The sequence below is a fragment of the Hemiscyllium ocellatum genome, chromosome 5 (assembly GCF_020745735.1).
Source record: "Hemiscyllium ocellatum isolate sHemOce1 chromosome 5, sHemOce1.pat.X.cur, whole genome shotgun sequence".
Lineage (NCBI taxonomy): Eukaryota > Metazoa > Chordata > Chondrichthyes > Orectolobiformes > Hemiscylliidae > Hemiscyllium > Hemiscyllium ocellatum.
This window is the reverse complement of record NC_083405.1, coordinates 9,192,129-9,212,729: the sequence shown is the minus strand read 5'-3', so window position 1 is coordinate 9,212,729 and position 20,601 is coordinate 9,192,129. Positions and strand designations below refer to the sequence as shown.

General features: G+C 49.3%; 1 long non-coding RNA gene across 1 annotated transcript in view; it reads right to left on the bottom strand.

Annotated features, from left to right (window-relative positions):
• The window catches only part of LOC132815941 (uncharacterized), a 119,642-nt gene extending 101,591 nt beyond the window's left edge, over positions 1-18,051 (bottom strand). Inside the window, exon 1 of the long non-coding RNA XR_009644721.1 lies at positions 18,017-18,051. This is a non-coding gene — a long non-coding RNA (uncharacterized LOC132815941). The remainder of the gene's footprint in view (positions 1-18,016) is intronic.
• Between the last annotated feature and the right edge of the window lie 2,550 nt (positions 18,052-20,601).

The window sequence follows — 20,601 nt, the reverse complement described above, 5'->3', positions numbered from 1 at the left end:
AGGTTGTGTGAGAGTGTGTGTGAGAGACGGGGGATGTGAAAGAGATTGGGGTGGGGGAGAGAGGGGGGAAGAGGGAGAGCGGTTGAGAGAGAGAGGGTTTGAGAGAGAGTGGGTGAGAGGGGTTGGGGTGAAGAGGGGGTGAGAGAGAAAGAGAGGGTTAGAGAGAGTGGGAGACAGAGGGGTTGAGAAAGATGAATTGCGAGAGAGGTGGTGAGGGAGAGGACTGAGAGAGAGACGGAGAGAGAGAGAGAGACAGACAGAGAGAGAGATAGAGCAAGAGTGAGAGAGAAGAGGTGAGAGAGGTCGGGTGGGCTGAGAGAGAGGGAGAGAGAGAAACTGACAAAGAGAGAGAGAAAGAGCAAGAGAGAGAGAGCGAGAAAGACCGTGAGATGAGAGAGAGAGAGGGAGGCAAGAGAGAGAGAGAGCGTGAGAAGATGGTGAGAGAGTGAGAGAGAGAAAGAGAGAGCAAGAGGAAGAGAGCGAGTGGAAGAGTGAGAGAGAGCGAGGATGCGAGGGGGGGTGAGAGAGGGGTGCGACAGAGGGGGGCAGAGATGAGGAGAGAGAGGAGGGGAAAGAGGGGGCGGGATTGGGGACAGAGAGGGGAGAGAGAGGGGGCAGAGAGAGTGGGAGAGAAAGGGGAGAGAGAAGTGGGAGAGAGGGGGAGAGAGAGTGGGGAGAGAGAGGAGGGAGAGAGAGGGGAAGAGAGGGGAGGGAGGGGGAGAGAGGGGTGAGAGGGGGAAAGAGGGGGAAAGAGAGGGGAGAGAGAGTAGGTTGAGAGAGAGGTGTTGAGAGAGAGGGGGTAAGAGAGAGGGGAGGGAAAGAGGTATGTGAAAGAGAGGAGGGGTGTGAGACCGAGGGCTTGGGAGAGAGACGTGGGGCGAGAGAGAGAGAGAGAGCGTGAGATAGGAGTGAGTGAGAGGCTGTGTGAGAGACGGGGGAGAGAGGGGGTAGAGAGACGGGGCAAAAGAGGGGGTAGAGAGAGGGGATAGAGAGGGGGACAGAGAAGGGATGAGAGATAGAGGGGATGAGAAAACGAGGCAGAGAGAGGGGGAGAGAGAAGAGGAGAGAGAGGGGAGAAAGGGTTTGAGAGAGGGGGTTGAGAGAGAGAGTGCAAAAAAGAGAGAGTGAGTAAAAAAGAGAGAGTGTAAGTGAGAAAGAGAGAGAGAGTGAGAAAGAGAGCGCGGGTGAGAGGGGGGTGAGAGAGGGGGTGGGGTGAGACGGCGGTGAGAGAGTAGGGGTTATTGAGAGAAAGAAAGTGGCGAGGCATAAGACAGAGAGTGGAGTGAGAAGGAGGGGGTGTGAGAGAGAGAGTGGTCGAGAGAGAGGGGGTGAGCGAGATGTGTGGTGGGGTTAGAGAGAGAGCAAGGGGTAAGAGAGAATGGGTGTGAGAGGGAGAGGTGGTGAGGGGGTGAGAGAGAGGGAATGAGAGAGAGAGGGAGTGAGAGTGAAGGTGTGAGAGAATGAAGGTGTGAGAGAGTGAGGTGGGTTGAGAGAGGGGGTGGTGAGAGATAGCGGGGGAAGAGAGTGAGGGGTTGAGCGAGTGAAGGGGTGAGTGTGAGGGGATGAGAGAGTGAGGAGGGTTGAGCAAGGGGGTGGTGGGGGGAGAGAAAGAGGGGCTGAGAGAGAGAGATGAGAGAGAGAGCGTTTGAGAGAAAGAAGGGTTGAGAGACAGGGGGAGAGAGAGGTTGAGAGAGCGAGGGGATGAGAGAGAGTGGTCGAGAGAGAGGGGGTGAGCGAGAGGTGTGGTGGGGTTAGAGAGAGAGCAAGGGGTAAGAGAGAACGGGTGAGAGAGAGAGAGGTGGTGAGGAGGTAAGAGAGAGAGGGAATGAGAGAGAGAGGGAGTGAGAGTGAAGGTGTGAGAGAATGAAGGTGTGAGAGAGTGAGGTGGGTTGAGAGAGGGGGTGGTGAGAGATAGCGGGGGAAGAGAGTGAGGGGTTGAGCGAGTGAAGGGGTGAGTGTGAGAGGATGAGAGAATGAGGAGGGTTGAGCAAGGGGGTGGGGGGGAGAGAGAGAGGTGCTGAGAGAGAGAGATGTGAGAGAGCGGTTGAGAGAAAGAAGGGTTGAGAGACGGGGAGGGAGAGGTGGAGAGAGAGAGGTTGAGAGAGCGAGGGGATGAGAGAGTGAGGTTGAGAGACGGGGTGAGAGAGTGAGTGGGTGAGCGAGTGAGGGGGTGAGAGAGTGAGAAGGGTTGAGCGAGGGGGTGAGAGAGAGTGGGAGTGAGAGAGAGAGGGATGGGAGAGAGAAGGGGGTGAGAAAGAGAGCGCAGTTGAGAGAGAGAGACGGGTTGAGAGGGGGGAGAGAGAGGTTGAAAGAGAGGGGTTGAGAGAGAAGGGTGGTGGGGTGGTGAGAGAAACAGGGTTAGAGAGAGAGGGGAGAGACGGGGTTTGAGAGAGATGGGTTGAGACAGAGAGGAGGTGAAGGGGAGGACAGAGAGACAGAGAGAGTGAGCAACAGACAGAGAGAGTGATAGCTCAAGAGTGAGAGAGAAGACGTGAGAGAGGTAGGGAGGACTGAGAGAGAGGGAGAGAGACAGACAGACAGAGAGAGAGGGCACGAGTGAGAGACAGCAAGAAGAGAGACAGCGAGTCAAAAGAGAAAGGGAGGCAAGAGAGAGGGAGAGAGATTGTGAGAAGAGGCTGAGAGAGCGAGAGCGAGAGAGAGCGAGAGAGACAGCGCGAGAGGGACAGGATACGAGAGAGAGAGGATGCGAGAGAGAGAGGATGCGAGAGAGAGAGGATGCGAGAGAGAGGGGGCGAGAAAGAGAGGGGAGAGAGAGGGGGAGAGAGAGTGGGAGAGAGAGAGGAGAGAGACAGAGGAGAGAGAGGAGAGAGAGGGGCGTTGAGAGTGAGAGAGGGGTTGAGATTGAGAGAGGGGTGAGGGAGAGAGAGGGCCTGAGAGAGATAGGGTGAGAGTGGCAGTGAGAGAGAAGGGTGTGTGAGAGAGGGGCTGTGAGAGAGATCAGGGTGGGAGAGACTGCGGAGAGAGAGGGGCTGAGAGAGAGTGGGGCTGCGAAAGAGAGGGTGAGAGAGAAGGGGTGAGGGAGAGAGGTTGGGGGAGAGGTGTGAGAGAAAGAGAGATGGGTAAGAGAGAGAAGGGTGAGAGAGAGGGGTTAGAGAGAGCGCGGCGAGAGAGAGAGAGCGGGGTGAGAGAGAGCGAGGTGAGAGAGAGGGGGTGAGAGAGAGGGGCAAAGAGATAGGGGGAGAGAGGGGGGAGAGAGATGGTGAGAGAAAGAGAGAGGCATGAGAGAGAGGGGAAGAGAGAGAGGGGTGTGTGAGAGAGAAGGGTAAGAGAGAGAGAAGGGTGAGAGTAAGAGAGAGGGTTGAGAGGGAACGGGGTGAGAGAGAGAGAGAAAGGGGTGAGGTAGAGAGGGGGCATGAGTGAGATCGGGGTTGAAGAGAGAGCGGGTGTGAATAAGACAGGGGCTGAGAGTAGACAGGCTGAGAGAGAGAGAGAGGGTGAAAGAGTGGGGGTGAGAAAAAGGGGGTGAGAGAGAGGGTTGAGAAAGGGTTGAGAGAGACAGACGGTTAAGAGAGACAGACGGTTAAGAGAGAGAGAGTGGTGAGAGATAGAGGGATGAGAGAGAGAAGGGTGTGTGTGAGAGAGAGGGTAAGAGAGAGAGAGCTATGTGAGTGAGAGAGGGGTAAGAGAGAGGGGTGAGAGAGAGAGAGAGGGGTGAGAGAGAGAGGGGTGAGTGAGAGGGGTGAGACAGAGAGGGGTTGAAAATGAGGGCCTGAGAGAGAGGTGGTGAGAGAGGGGATGAGAGAGAAGGGGTGAGAGAGAAAATGTGAGTGAGAGAGGTGTGAGAGAGAGAGGGGTAAGAGAGAGAGGGGTAGGAAACAGAGAGGTTGAGAGACAGAGGGTGAGAAAGATAGGTGGTGAGAGAGAGAAGGGTTTGAGAGCGAGGTGTGTGAGAGAGAGAGGGGTAAGAGAGAGAGGAGACGAGAGAGAGAGGAATGAGAGAGGGAGAGGGCCTGAGAGAGAGAGGGTGAGAGAGAATGGGTGAGAGAGAGATGTGTGTGTGCGTGAGAGAAAGAGAGGTGTGAGATATAGAGAGGGGTAAGATAGAGAGGGGTGAAAGACCGTGGGTGAGAGTCAGGGGGTGAGAGAGATAGGTTGAAAAAGATGTGTGTGTGAGAGAAAGAGGGGTAAGAAAGAGAGGGGTGGGAGAGTGAGAGTGAGAGAGAGAAGCGGTGTGAGAGAGATGGGTAAGAGAGAGGGGGTGAGAGAGAGAGGAGTTAGAGAGAGAGGGAGAGAGAGAGGTGATTTGAGAGAGAAGTGTGTGAGAGGCGGGTTGAGAGAGAGAGGAGCTGAAAGAGAGGTCCTGAGAGAGAGAGGGAGGGAGAGAGAGGGGGTGAGAGAGAGAGTGTGAGAGAGAGAGGGGATGTGCGAGAGAGGGATATGAGATAGAGAGGGTAAGAGAGAGAGGAGAGAGAGAGAGGGTTGAGAGTGAGAGAGTGTGTGTGTGTGTGTGTGAGAGAGAAGCAGTGTGAGAGAGAGGGTTAAGAGAGAGAGGTGGTGAGAGAGAGAGAGAAGGCCTGAGTGAGATTGGGTGAGAGTGGGGGTGAGAGAGAGGGGGTGAGAGAGAGGTGTGAGAGAGAGTGAGGGATTGAGAGAGACTGGGGTAGGAGAGACTGGGAAGAGAGAGGGGGTGAGAGAGAGTGGGGCTGCAAAAGAGAGGATGAGAAAGAAGGGGTGAGAGCGAGAGGTTGAGAGGGAGAGCTGTGAGAGAAAGAGAGACGGGTAAGAGAGAGACCAGTGAGAGAGAGATTGGGTGAGAGAGAGTGTGTGAGAGAGAGGGGATAGGGGGGTGACAGCAAGAGAGGGGTAAGAGAGAGAGGGTGAGAGAGAGGTGTGTGAGAGAGAGTAGGTGAGAGAGAGTGGGTGAGAGAGAGAGGTGTGAGAGAGAGGGGAGAGGGGGGTGACAGTAAGAGAGGGGTGAGAGAGAGAGGGTGAGAGAGAGAGGTTGAGAAGGAGAGCTGTGAGAGAAAGAGAGACAGGCTGGGAGAGACTGGGGAGAGAGAGGGGCTGAGAGAGAGTGGGGCTGCAAAAGAGAGGGTGAGAGAGAGGGTGTGAGAGAGAAGTGGTGTGGGAGAGAGGGGTAAGAGAGAGGGTAAGAGAGAGAGGGATGAGAGAGAGGGTGAGAGAGAGAGGGTGAGAGAGAGAGGGGGATATGAGAGGGGGGATGTGAGAAAGAGGGTGATATGAGATAGAGAGGGTGAGAGAGGGATGAGAGAGAGAGAGGGGGGGTGAGGTAGAGACGGGGTGTGAGAGAGATCGGTGTCGAAGAGAGAGTGGGTGTGAATGAGACGGGGGCTGAGAGAGACAGGCTGAGAGAGACAGAGGGTGAAAGAGTGGGAGTGAGAGAAAGAGGATGAGAGAGAGTTGAGAGAGAGGGGTAAGAGAGAGAGGGTGAGAGAGACGATGGTTAAGAGAGAGGGGTGAGAGAGAGTGGGGTGAGGGAGAGAGAGGGGTGAGGGAGAGATGGGTTGGAAGAGAGAGTGGGTTAGAAAGAGACAGGGTGACAGAGACACAGGCTGAGAGAGGGACGGGGAGAGAGAGTGGGAGTGAGAGAGAGGTAAGACAGAGAGAGGTAAGAGAGAGAGGTGGTGAAGCATAGAGGGGGTGAGAGAGAGAAGGCCTGACAGAGAAGGGGTGAGAGAGAAGGGGTGAGAGAGAGAGGGTGAGGGGAGAGAGACGGTGAGAGAGAGAGAGAGGATGTGAGAGAGAGGTATGTGACATAGAGAGGGTGGGGGGGTGAGAAAGAGAGAAGCGGTGTGAGAGAGAGGTGTAAGGGGGGTGAGAGTGAGAGGGCCTGAGGGAGATAGGGTGAGAGTGGGGGTGAGAGAGAGAGTGTGTGAGAGAGAGGGTGTGAGAGAGAGAGAGGGGTAAGAGTGAGAGGGCTGAAGGAGAGAGGGGGTGAGAGAGAGGGGGCCTGAGAGAGAAGGGGTGAGAGAGAAGGGGTTGGAGAGACATGTGTGTAAGACAGAGGGGTGTGAGATATAGAGAGGGGTTAGAGAGAGGGGGGTAAGAGAGAGGGGTGAGAGACATGGAGGTGAAAAAGATGTGTGTGTGAGAGAAAGAGGGTTAAGAGAGAGAGGGGTGGGAGAGAGAGGGTGAGAGAGTGAAGCAGTGTGAGAGAGATGGGTAAGAGAGAGAGGGGTGAGAGAGAGTGGTGGTTTGAGAGAGAGGTGTGTGAGAGAGAGGGGGTTGAGACAGAGAGAGGAGCTGAACGAAAGGGCCTGAGAGAGAGGGTGCGAGAGAGAGAGAGTTGAGAGAGCTGGTTAGGAGAGAGAGAGGATGTGAGAGAGAGGTATGTGAGATAGAGAGGGAGAGAGAGAGGGGGGCTGCGAAAGAGAGGGTGAGAGAGAGAGAGGGGTGTGAGAGAGATCAGGGTGGGATAGAGAGGGGTGTGAGAGAGCGGGGTGTGAGTGAGATCAGGGTGAGAGAGACTGGGAGTGAGTAGGGGCTGAGAGAGAGAAAGGAATTGCACGCAATATTCCAGAACTGGCTCATCCAAAGTCCTGTGTTGCCACAACATGACCTCCCATCTCCTCTACTCAATGCACTGGTCAATAAACGCAAGCATACCAAACTCCTTCACTATCCTATCGACCTACAATTCTCCTTTCAAGGAACAATGAACCTGCATGCCGAGGTTTCTTTGTTCAGAAACACTTCCTGGGAACTTAACATTAAGTGTATCAGTCCTGCGAAGAGTTGCTTTTCCAAAATGCAGCACTACCATTTATATAAATGAGGCGCAATCTGCCACTCCTCAGCCCATTGGCCCATCAGTTCACGATCCTGCTGTAATGTGAAGTAACATTCTTCACTGTCCACTACACCTCCAATTTTGGTGTCATCTGCAAACTTACGAACTATACCTGCTATGTTCACATTTAAATCATTTATATAATTACTGGAAAGAAGTTTACGCTGCACCGATCCTTGTGGCACTCCACTGGTCACAGGTCTCCAGTCTGAAAAAAGCACCCTCCACAACCACCCTCTGTCTTCTACCTTCGTGCCAGTTCTGTATCCAAATGGCGGGTTTTCCCTGTATTCCATGAGATCTATCCTTGCACTCCAATCTCCCATGTGGAAACATTTCGAATACCTTAGTGAAGTTCATATCAATCACATCTACCCCTCTGCTCTCATCAATCCTTTTGTTGCTTCTTCAAAAAACTAAACATCTTGAAACATGATTTCCCACGCACAAAGCAATGCTGCCTATCCCCAATTAGACAATGCCTTTCTAAACACATGTAATTCCTTTCCCTCATGTATCCGTATTTTAACGTGCCCAAGACTGACGTCAGACGAACTAGTGTGTCGTTCCCTGGCTTGTCCTTACCACTCTTCTTCAACAGTGGCACCACGTTAGCCAACCTCCAGTCTTCTGGCACCTCACCTGTGTCTATCGATGATACAAATATTTCAGCACGGGGCACAGCAATCATTTCTCTAGCATCCCACAGAGATCGAGAGTATACTTGATAAGGTCCTGTGGATTTATCCACCTTTATGCGTTTCAAGAGATCCAGAACCTCCTCCTCTGTAATGTGGATATTTTGCAAGATGACATCGTCTATTTCCCAATGCTATTTCCCAAGCCGTAATTCTATTCTATATCTTCCATGTCCTTCTCTACAGGAAATACTTGTTCAGTATTTTCCCAAACTCCTGCATCTCCACGTGCAGGCTGTGTTGATCTTTGAGGGGCCAAATTCTCTCCCCAGTGACCCTTTGGCCTTTATGTATTTGTAAAAGCTTTTTGGATTCTCCTTAACCCTAATTAACAAAGCAATCACATGTCCACTTTTTGCCCTCCTGATTTCCAATCTATCCCTACCAAACACTGCAATCACCCCCTCCCGGCCTGATCCCTACCAAACACTGCACTCACCCCCTCCCTGACTGATCCCTACACAACACTGCATTCACCCCTGCCCTCACTGATCCTTACCCAACACTGCAATCAACCCCTCTCTGACTGATCCCGATCCAACACTGCAATCTCCCCCTCCCTGACTGATCCCTACCCAGCACTGCAATTTCCCCCTCCCTGACTGATCACCGCACAACATTGCAATCTCCCCCTCCCTGACTAATCCTTACCCAACACTGCAATCTCCCACTCCCTGACTGATCCCTATCCAACACTGCATATCTCCCCCCGACTGATCCCTTCCCAACACTGCATTCTCCCCCTGCCGGACTGATCCCTACACAACATTGCAATCTCCCCCTCCCTAAATGATCCCTACCCAACACTGCACTCACCCACTCCCAGATTGATCCCTACTCAACACTGCACTCACACCCTCCATGACTGATCCCTACCCAACACTGCATATCTCCCCCCTGACTGATCCCTACCCAACACTGCACTCATACCCTCCCTGGCTGATCCGTACCCAACACTGCAATCTCCCCCCGACTGCTCCCTAAACAACAGTGCAATCTCCCCTCCTTGACAGTTCCCTACCCAACTCTGCAATCTCCCGCTCCCTGACTGATCCCTAAACAACACTGCAATCTCCCTCAGCCTTACTGATCCCTAAACAACACTGCAATTTCCCCCTCCCTGACTGATCCATACGCAACACTGCAATCTCCCCCTCCCTGACTGATCCCATCCAACACATTAATCACCCACTCTCTGACTGATCCCTACTCAACACTGCAATCTCCATCTCCCTGACTGATCCCTAAACAACACCGCAATCTCCCCCTCCCTGACTGATCCCTACACAACACTGCAATCTCCCCCTCCCTGACTGATCCCTACCCAATACTGCACTCACCCCCTCCCTGACTGATCGCTACCACACACTAAATTCACCCCTTCCTGACTGATCCCTACCCAGCACTGCAATCTCCCCCTTCCTTAGTGATACCTACAAATCTCTGCACTCACCACTCCACTCCGGAAGGTTTGATCGCATGGAATACAGGGGGCGTTGGTAAACTTTATACACAATTGGCTTAATGGTAGGAAGCAGTGGATAATAGTCAGACTGGAGTCCTGTGACTAGTGGTGTGCCTCAGTGGTCATAGAATCATAGAAACCCTCCCCTGTGGAACAGCCCCTTCGGCACAGCAAGTCCACTGGCCCTCTGAAGATTATTCCACCCAAACCCATTCTTGTACCCTGTTACTCTACGTTTACCACTGACTAACGCAACTTCCTTACACATCCATGAACACTATAGGCAATTGAGCATGACCAATTTACCTGACATGCACATCTTTGGATTGTGAGAGGAGACTGGAACACCCAGAGGAAACCCACGCAGACATGGGGAGAACATACAAACTCAGTTGGTGTGACATGGTGGTTCAGTGGTTGGCACTGCTGCATCACAGCGCCAGGGACCTGGGTCCGACCCCAGCCTCAGATGACTGTCTGTGTGGAGTTTACACATTCTTTCTGTGTCTGGGTGGGTTTCCTCTGGGTACTCCGGTTTCCTCCCACAATCCAAAAATATGCTGTGCAGGCCAGATGAATTGGTCAGGCTAAACTGTTCATAGTGCTAGGTGCATTCGTCCAAGGTAAATATTGGGTAGGGAGAATGGCTCTGGGTGGGTTACTATTCGGCAGGTAGGTGTAGGCTTGTTGGGCCAAATGGTCTGTTTCCATACTGTAGGAAATCTAACCCTAACAGGATCTAACCCACACAGACCATCATATGAGATTGGAATTGACCCCAGATCCACAATGCTGTAAGGCAGCAGTGTTAACCACCGAGCCATTGTGCCACTGAGATGGTCAGTGCTAGGCCCATTACTGTTTGTTATCTAGATCAATGATTTGGATGAGGATGTTTAAGGCATGATTAGTAAGTTTGCAGATTACACTAAAATAAGTGAGGAAGGTTCTCAGCAATTGCAACAGGGACTTGATCAGCTAGGGAATTGGGCTGAGAAATGGCAAATGGAGTTTAATATAAACAAGGGCGAGATCTTGCATTTTGGAAAGTCAAATCAAGACAGGGGTTTCATGGTGAATGGTAGGGCCTGAAGGAGTGTAGTGGAACAGAGGGACCTTGGATTCCAGGAGCACGGTTCTTTGAGAGTGGAGTCACAGGGAGACAGGGCAGTGAAGAAGGCCTTTGGCACACTGGGCCCTTCATCAGTCAGGGCATGAAATATCGAATTTGGGAAGTTATGTTGTAGTTGTGCAGGATGTTAGTGTGGCCGCACTTGGAATATTGTGTTCAATTTGCCCACCTTGCTATACAAAGGATGTTATTCAACTGGAAAGAGTGCAGAAGAAACTTACAAGGATATTGCCAGAACTCAACTCGACGGTTATAGAAAGAGGTTGGACAAGCTAGGACATTTTCTTTAGTGTGTAGGAGACTGAGGGGTGACCTTATAGAGGTGTATAAGATCATGGGAGGCATGGATAGGGTGAATGCACTCAGTCTTTATACAAGGCTTGGGGAATCGAAGACAAAAGGGCATCAGTTTAAGGTGAAAGGGGAAAGATTAAAAGGGGATTAAAAGATTAAAAGATTGGGAGACAACGCTTTTGCCCATACGGAATGAACTACGGCGGAAGTGGTCAAGGAGTATACATTTAATAACATTTAAAAGGCACTTAGGCAAATACAGGGAGAGGAACGTACTGGAAGGATATGGGTCAAGTGCAGGGAAACGGGGTTAGTGTGGATGGACCAGTTTGAGCCTGTCTCCATGCTGTGGAACTCTATGACTCTATGAATATTCCCAGGAGTCACATAATACAGAAGCAGGCAAAGCAACACGAACATGAGCCGGTACAAAAGTGAAACAGTCCTGCAGAATTGGGCAGGAAGCCAGCCTGGCCTTGCAGTGAAGGATTCCTGGTACAGATGTGGTGAGATGCCCAAAGAGAACGGGGAAGCAGGCTGGAAAGCTCACTCCACTTCCGATAGCCTGGAGGACTCCGCTGGCATAAGGCAGCTGGGATCCAGTCACCCCAAGGAAACCTACAGGCTTTGACAGAGCTAGGTCTCCTACACAATGAGCAGGACAGAAGGTTGCAGGAAAATCTCACCCACATGGGACTACTCCATGGGAAGAACGCATTCCAGTGAGGGGGGGGGGGGTCCTCTGGGGATGGGGAGGCAGCCTCGGGTTACATTGACAATCTGGAAGGACAGTGTATGAGCTCCAAGCAGCAGCATGGGTCCTGTACACCTGCAACACAGAGCAACACATATCAGGCCCTAGTAGGAGGTGCCAGGAGCAAATACAATCCCGGGGGAACCAGGTCTCCTCACAGAATGGGATAATGTGTACCTTTGGCGTTCTACCTCCCCAGGGAGATCACGACCGGCTCCACACTGACACATTCACACCCTCCCACAGATGGGGACTCCCACTGCCTTTCGCCCCGGTAACTGCACCTTTTGCCCCCAGCGCTGACCCACAGACGGACCCAGATTCCAGGAACCTCTGGTTACACAGTGTCAGACAGCTGATGGTCTTACTCCATACACAACTGCCATTCCAGCCACCCAGCTGGTGGGCAGCACCACAAAGGCCACTCAGATCCTATCTCAAACCCAGATACATTTTTGGATGAGACAGACCGACATTCTGTCATACACGGACTGGATGCTGACAAACAAACTAAATTAATCACCATGTGACTTTGTCCACCAGGCCATTCAGCCCTCCCTGAGGGACAACACTGAGGGAGGGACATCCATGACGAAATGAAGGCAGCGGTCCTCAATGTTCGAGAAAAGTCCCATTCCGGATTAGTGACAAACAGCGGAAATATTTGTTCCAGGAGAACACCCACACTAACACGTCTCACTGTCAGCCCTCAACAAGGGCTCGGTTAATGACAGCTGCAAGGATACTTTCGGTGTGGCACTGGACTTGGTGCGATGGATTACAATTATCCCAAGTGACAAAGTTAGGATGGGGATCTTTGAAGTCGAAAGTATCGGAATTATATTTAAAAAGGTATTTGGATGTGTTATCATGATGACCACAATTACGTAAATGTGAAGGAATACGTCAGACCACGGCATTCCCACCGCCTGTCATTAACGAATTCGGCTCCTCTCACATCAAGCTGTGGTCGTAACCGCCCTCACCTTGATATATCTCGGGATACTGGTGGTTACGATTGCAGGCTGCAACAGATGGGTACGATCATGGTGAATAATGCCTGGATATACCCACAGGGACTGGAAGTTAGATGGAACTCCCCGGGTGATCACCTTAGTTTCATTCATTTGCAGCGTTTGAGTATTCCTGACTGGGCCCAGTATTGTTGCCTGTCCGTAGCTGCTTGGGAGCTGGTTTTGGTGGCGAGTTGCCTCCTTGAACTGCTGCAGGGGTGGACCTACAATGCATTCGGGAGGGAATTCCTGGAGTTTGAGCCAGCAGGTCTCATTCACTTGCATTTATTCTGCTCACTGGATGTTGGCTATTGTGAGAAACAAACCTCACTCATTGCAATAATTTCGATCCGAGACAAGATCTGAATCAGTAGTGCTCTTTATTTCACACTTGCAAGTGGGTGTGATGTCCACAAGGCAGGGACAAAACACACTGCATTCAACAAATACTCGATATTTATATAATTTGGTTCCTACATTTTTTTCTTATTTCATTGCTCCCCCACCCCCCCTTCCTCCCCGTTTACATTCCCCACTTCCCTAAGACCGGTACCCATTACTCCTGTTTATCTCGTGCCTTATCCGGTCTTGTCTGTGAAAAAAAAATGTTCATTCCTGTTCTCAAGGCCATTTGACCTCATCCTGCTGTGGGCACATCCTTCCCTAACCATTATTTACTCCTTCCATCTGTGCCGCCCCTCTCAGCATCTTATCATTAATACTCGTTTAATTGTGGTTTGTTCCTGTGTTTCTGTAAAAGTGGGAAACAGATGTTTATACCTATTGTTTATACAGGCCTGTCTTCACAGCATCATATCACGAAGCCCTTTTAATTGGGGTTACCATTGTTGTGTAGTCCCTTTTCTTACTTGCAGACATTTTTAGATAATACAAAAAAAACAATTATGCATTTCCTCCACATAGCCCCCATTCTTGTTGACTCAGCTCCTGGCTGAAACAATTACACACTGATGTGAGTTCAGTTTTTTTTTATATAATGAATTAGAATTGCAGAAGCAACATACATTTACTATAACCCACAAATTTTCTCTTTATCTTTCTTTACCATTTGGTATCTTCTGCATTTTGTTTTGTAAGCATCGCCCCCGAAATTCGCAAGCAACATTCCGGAAATTTCATTCATCTTGGTCTCACTCATCTCCTCGATATTTAGTTGATAAAGTTCATTTGTCTGAGTTCCTTTGAAGATCATCTGTTTCATTAAGGCTGTCTCAATCAGTCTTTGGGGGAGCCCTCGTATACAGGGTATGATACAACATTGCTACCAATACCCTGACTACAACTATCAGGGAAGTAAGGATGGAAAGTACCACCCCCTTCAATCTTCCAAACCAGGATTCAAGCCATCCCAAGAGAGATGTGTCTACTCCTAAATTTTCAGCCAGTTCCTCTGCTGAGGTAGTCAATCCCCTTAAGGCCAGATTAATTGAACCATCTGGTGCAGTGTTATTCGGAATAAAGATACAACAGCTTCCTCCTAACATCACACATACACCCTTTTTCTGCTAAAATCATATCAAGGGCCATTCTGTTTGTTCCAATATTCCTTTAACCGCATCCCTTGAATAATTTATAAATCTCTGTTGGTTATAGAAAATGTAATTTATCCAATCTACATTTTTATTAATTGTTACCCACCAAAAGAGAGCTGACTCAGAGCCTGCTGCAATCTGGTTACGAGCCTTGAACTCATCAGGTACCCCCCGAGGGAGTCCTCCCGAATCGAGATAAATCCTGTCATCGAAAGAAGTGTCTCTTACCCCTTCCCTTTTTCCCTACAATCTTTCCCTTCTCAAACGCCAGAGTAAATGGAATTGCCAATTGTACAATCGCACATTTCCCTTCCCAATCTGGAGGTAGGGTGTGTTTTAATATTTTCTCTCCACAGTACCAACACAGATCCGCTCGGGGAACCTTTAGTGCTGAGTAGTTCCCTCCTTCCTCCGTTTCGGGAACATTTTTAATCTCTGTACACAATTTCAGTTCCCCCAAATCTCTAGACCGACTTGTACCTCGTCTACGCACACACGACGTGTGATTTCCAACTGCAGCGGAAAATGTCGGGGGTGTGTGGGGCTTTTGAATCTTTCTTCTCCAAGGGAGGGAACATCAGAGATAGGCGGCACAATTCCTATCATTCCATGCAGTCTCATCCTGATACTGTACTATCATACATTTCATGCCCTGCCTGTCTCGCTTCCAGCCGAGCGGAAAGGGAACCACCTGGGCCACTGGCCTACCGGAGGCACATACATAGCAATTGATTTTGTTCAGACTTTTTGCAGTATAGTTTACCCATTCAACCAAGGCATTTGCATCCCCGTACCCATTTTGTATTTCGATAGTCTGTTTCAAGTCCTTTATCTCTATGATTTTTACTACTTTAGGATCAGTGGGAGGTGTGAAAGGTTGTATCTCATTATCCAGTAATTCCCCCCGTTTTCACTTTCCTACGGTAATTCGAAAACAACAGCCCACGAAATGTTTCCCATGTGCTTTCATTTCTATTCCAAATGTTTCATTTAATTGTATCTCATAGGTGCCCCCGCCCAAAATTGCTTCGTGCCATGTGGTTTTCTTTATTGTCAGGTATATTGGGTTACACTTTTTAATCGAGCTGGTTGGAAGGGGGTCCGGTGTACTGTAACGAGACTATTATACCAAGTACCATCCCCAAGGTCATCTCCATAGGACTTAAGATGTGTCTCTAAACTGCGGTACTCTCTCTGATTATCTACATCCCCTCAATTTACTAAGCTGCATGCATCAGCGTCTATTACTTGTGGATGATCAGACTCAGGAACCATGAATAATACAAATGAAAAGGATATTTGACAAAATCCCAATAGTAAGAGGGCTAAAATCATAACTCTAAGCATTCCCAGGAATTTAAACATCATGCTGAAGCACAAAAAGACTTAATATACAATCCTACAGAAATAATCCTCGCCCTCGCGTCACCACTATATAATCAGTTACTGAAAATCTATTTAGTCTGAGTTTCAGCGGGTCTTGTGTTGATTCGGCTGTCCAGACTTCTTCGTCAACTGGAGGGTCCACTGTCCCTTTGATCCGAGTGTAGTGAGTCCAGCCTTTCTCCGCCGTCCTTATTGCTGTTTCAGTCATTAGAAGAGCCTGGTACGGCCCTTCCCAGTCCGGCTGCAATTTAGTCTCTGCCTATGATTTTACTAAGACCCAATCTCCCGGCTGGATGGGATGAATGGTGAATTCAAGGGGTGGAGTCTGTGCCAATAAACCTTGTTTCCTGAAGAAAGACAAAGAGGAGGACAAGCCCAGTATATACTTCTTTAAGAACAAATCTTTAGTTTCAGGAATTAGCAATTCTCCATTCGTTCCCGGACAAGGTAATCCAAATAAGATTTCATATGGGGATAGTCCCAAATCTTTCCTTGGGGCTGTTCGTACTCGCAAAAGAGCTATAGGTAAACTTTTGGTCCAAGGGAGTCTGGTTTCTATTATCAATTTGGAGAGCTGTCGTTTGAGTGTTTGGTTCATTTTCTCAACCCTTCCTGGTGATTGCAGCTGCCGTGAAGTATGGAATTCCCAGGAGATTCCCAACCCTTTCATTATCCCCTGTCACACTTTCGAGGTAAAATGAGTTCCTTGGTCAGAATCTATACGGTGTACTAGCCCATATCGGGGAATGATGTGCTCCAATATTGTTTCAGATACCCCACTCGCAGTGGCAGTAGCTAGGGGGTATGCCTCAAAACATCCGGATAAATTATCTACTATGACCAACATATATTTTAGTCTCCCTACCCTGGGAAACTCAGTATAATCTACTTGTATACTCAGGAAGGGTCTCAATCCTGGGTCTCTTCCTCCCGGGGTCTGTTTTCTCAAGACTTTTTAATTTACCTTCCTGCAGACTGTACATCCCTCACATATTTGTTAGCAATTATATATGTTCCTTTACATCCATATTCCCTAAGAACTAAATCATACATTGCTTGTACTCCCCAATGACGGCCTTGGTGAAGGACAACCATAATCTCTCGCATCATCATTTTGTTCAACATCTGTCCCAATAAATTGGGGATTCTGTAAACCCCCCTGGGGGGTAACAGTCCACCAGTATTGCTGTTTCTGTCCTGTCTTCGGGTCTTCCCATTCAAAGGTGAACAAATTCGTACTTTCCTCCCCCAAGGGACAAGCCCAAAAGGCATCCTTTAAATCTATCGCACGAAACCATTTGTGGTCATGAGTTATCTTACTCAATAACGTATAGGGGTTTGGCAACACTGGATGTCTGACCTGTACTATCCGATTTAATGTTCTCAAATCCTGCAACAATCGATAAGTTCCATCAGATTTCCGCATAGGTAGAGTTGTGGTACTATAAGGAGACATGCATGGCTCCAATAAGCTATCTCTAATCAGTCCCTCAATTACTGGCTGCAGTCCTCGTTTACCCTCTATGGAAATGGGACATTGTCGCTCACAGACAATGTCCCCTTTCCTTTTTAAATTTATTTCAAGGGGAGGGATCTGTAGTCCTCCACGATTCCCTTCTGTAGCCCATACAATAGAGTCTATCTCTCTCCCCATATCCTCTGTCAACATTGGCATACACAATGGGATGACAGTGGGAGACAGAGGGGGTGGCAGAGGGCTGTTGTTTGAGTGAAAATATAGTTGTCCCGATTAGTATGTTTGCGAAAACCAAGATTAGTGGAAGAGTGGGCAGGGAATATAGTTATTGAAGGAAATGTTAATCAACTGGGCCAGCGGGCTAAGGAATGGAAGATGGAGTTGCATTCAGGTGTTGGATTCAGTTCAGACAAACCAAGGAGGACTAATACAGTTAATGGTCGGGTCTTGGACAGAGAGGGCCCAAGGGGTGCAGTTACATTGTTTCTTGGACTGACATCACAGGGGGACAGGAAGGGGAAAGCGGCATTTGGGCACGCTTGTCTTCATTGGTCAGAGCATTGAGTACATGAGTTGGAGATATTGGTAACATTGTCATCAATATTTCTCTTGGGCAGAGGAGGTCACGGGGTGACGTTATAAAGGTTTATGAAACCATGTAGGGCCTAAATAAGGTGAATAGCCAAGTGTAGGGGAATCCAAAGCTAGAGGCATAAACGTGAGGTGAGAGAGCAAGGATTTAAAGAGGGAGCTGAGGGGCAACATTAGCCACAGAGGATGGTGCATAAACAGAATGGACTGCCAGAGGAAATGGTAAAAGCAAGTACAATTACAACATGGAAAAGTCACTTAGGCAGGTACATGGAGAGGAGAAGATTTGAAGGGATATGGGCCAAACACAGACAAATGTGACTCATTCCATTTCAGAAACCTCAGCCGAAGAGTCATGCAGCACAGAAACAAACCCTATATCTCCAGTTGTTGGAGGAGGAGACTATCGAGACAAGACATGTTGGAGAGACTGAAGCAAGTTACAGTGATACGGATGGTCATCTGGACTGAAGGTTTCAAATATGTGAAATAATTGGTGAGGGGGAGGAGATGATCGAGGTAGGAAGTGTGATAGGAATTAGAATGATTGAAGACACTGGTCCAAAAAACAAGCCATAGATACAGTGTTGAAGAAGGAATAGGGAACAGAAAGATCCCAGGCAGCATTACCACTCTCTCATTGCAGGCCTGCATTCCCTTCTGTTGTCCTGGTGCTCATCAAGACAGCACATGCCTGAATTGAAAAATGGGAACTCCTGATGCTGTCTCAGTACAACAAAACTTAAAGTAAAGGTGGTGATTGCGCCTTTAGTGTGTCTGTACTGTACTCTGCCTGCAACACTATATATATGTCATGTCTTCTTAGCTGATGTTTGGAGCTCTCTCATTGCTCTCTGCTCTGCGCACTGGAATGATCTTACCTGGCGGCAGGATTTATTGAAGGCTCCCGACCTCCTGACCGTTATCTCTCTGGCTGAACAATCATCTTTCCAACCAGCAGTTGGCAAGTTTCTTGAGTCATGAACTCCCTGAGTACCTGTAGAAGACAGAGAAATAGGCAGAATGGGAAATTAGACTGATGCTTTGAGGGTTACACATGTAGAATGGCACTGAGCCCCACAGAGATCTGGAAAATCCCAGTCTCCATTCCTGGCCTGTGTTTCCTCATCTCCTCGGAGAATTCTGTTGGCACAGGAGCTGGAGTAGCAGTAAGAGAGAGAGACGCTGGCATCGGCAGCAATTAGTCCCACATAATGAGGGATCTCACATGGAGAGATACTGCGTGATATCACCAGAGTACAGGATCAAACAATTGTGCAGGAAGAAATGGTTTTGATTCATGCTACAATGGGATGCGCAACCTGTGAGCAGATGAAGCGATGGCCTAGTGCCATTATTGTGAGGCAATTTATCCAGAAACCATTGCACATGAATTAATGTGAATTGAACTCTTCAAAAAAGATGCAATTAAAAAACTGTAAGTGAGTATAAAACAATTGCTGATGTTAAGAGAAATCCCTCGGGTGCATTCCTGTCTTTAGTGAAGTAATCTAAGATGGGACTGGGATATCACAGGAATGACAGAACAACAGCTGAGGGAGGGACAGGACAGACAGCTCAATGCCCCAGGGGACAGATGCTGCAGGAAGGACAGAAGGGGAGCTGAGAGAGGAGGAGATCTGCTGGTTCTGATTGGGTGAAACATCACAGCAGAACTGAGAGAAGATATTCCTAAGGGACCGCCCAGTGACGCTGTGTTCATGGAATTAATCAATAACAATGGGTCTTCCCTTTCCGCTGATTGGTCTACAGACCCCGATAGCCCCGCCTTCCTGAACCGTGACCTTCTCAAGATGGCGGCCCCGAGGCCCGAGCTCCCTCTTCCCTCAAACTAATGCCGTGACACTGGGCCGCTTCCACAACAGAGACCGCCACCTCCTTCCCCGAGCCGAGAGTGTCTTTCGGTTTCTTTACCTGTATCCAGGCCTTGTGAATTCTCTCCGCTCCTTTCTCCCAGCGAGGCTCCCACACAACGGCTCTGAGCGCCGCTCTCTGAAGCCGATCGCAGCCGCTGCCGGGGAAAGCAGCTCCATGTCTCTCCCTGTCCCGATCAGTGTGGAACTGCGCATGCGCCACATAGGTACGAAACTGCGCGTGCGTCTGAGGTTATTAGATTAGATTAGATTAGATTACTTACAGTGTAGAAACAGGCCCTTCGGCCCAACAAGTCCACACCGACCCGCCGAAGCGCAACCCACACATACCCTACATTTACCCCTTACCTAACACTACGGACAATTTAGCATGGCCAATTCACCTGGCCCGCACATCTTTGGACTGCGGGAGGAAACCGGAGCACCCGGAGGAAACCCACGCAGACACGGGGAGAACGTGCAAACTCCACACAGTCAGTCGCCTGAACCCGGGTCTCAGGCGCTGTGAGGCAGCAGTGCTAACCACTGTGCCACCGTGCCGCCCAAACCACTGTGCCACCGTGCTGCCCACGTTATCAGTGAGTTTATAGAGAATATTCATATCTGCACAGGATCACGGGTGAAATATGCGGATCGTTGGCTGTCTTCCTGTTTGTCCTATGTAGCGTTTTGTGTAGTCCTTGCATGGGATTTTGTACACTACGTTGGTTTTGCTCATGCTGGGTATCGGGTCCTTTGTCCTGTTGAGTTGTTGTTTGAGAGTGGCTGTTGGTTTGTGTGCTGTTATGAGTCCTAGTGGTCGCAGCAGTCTGGCTGTCAGTTCGGAAATGCTCTTGACATATGTGTGGCTTGTCCTTTGGGTTGCGGCATGTCCTCGTTTGGTTGTACTTCCCTTAGGCATCTGCTGAAGAAATTACGCGGGTATCCGTTTTGGCAAATGCAAGGACTGCACAAAACATTACATAGGACAAACAGGAAGACATCAGCATCCATGAACACCAACTAGCCACGAAACGATACGACCAGCTATCCTTAGTAGCTATACACGCAGATGACAAACAACATAAATTTGACTGGGACAACACGACTATTATAGGACAAGCCAAACAGAGAACAGCCAGGAAATTCCTAGAGGCATAGCACTCATCCACAGATTCAATCGATAAGCACATTCCTGTACCCAATATACCGACCACTGCAACAGACAGCTGGAACTGACAACCGGAAGTGGCAGATTCAAACCACTATAAATGCCGGAGGAAAGATCACAGAAGCGCTTCACAGGAGGCTCCCAAGCACTGAGGATGTCACCTAGACAGGGGACAAAACGTCTGCAACACAACAGCTGTCAGCTCAGCGAACAGAACCACTACATCTGTTCCTTAAGCCAGCTCCACATTTTCATTGTCTCCATCCCCTGCTTGTTGCTACCCCATCCTATGCATCCTAATTCCTGCCTAATTGCATTATAATTGTCCTTGCCCCATTGATAACTCTTGCCCTGTGGCATGTATCTGTCCATTTCCATTGCAAATCTAAAAGCATCTGAATTATGGTCACTCTCTCCAAAT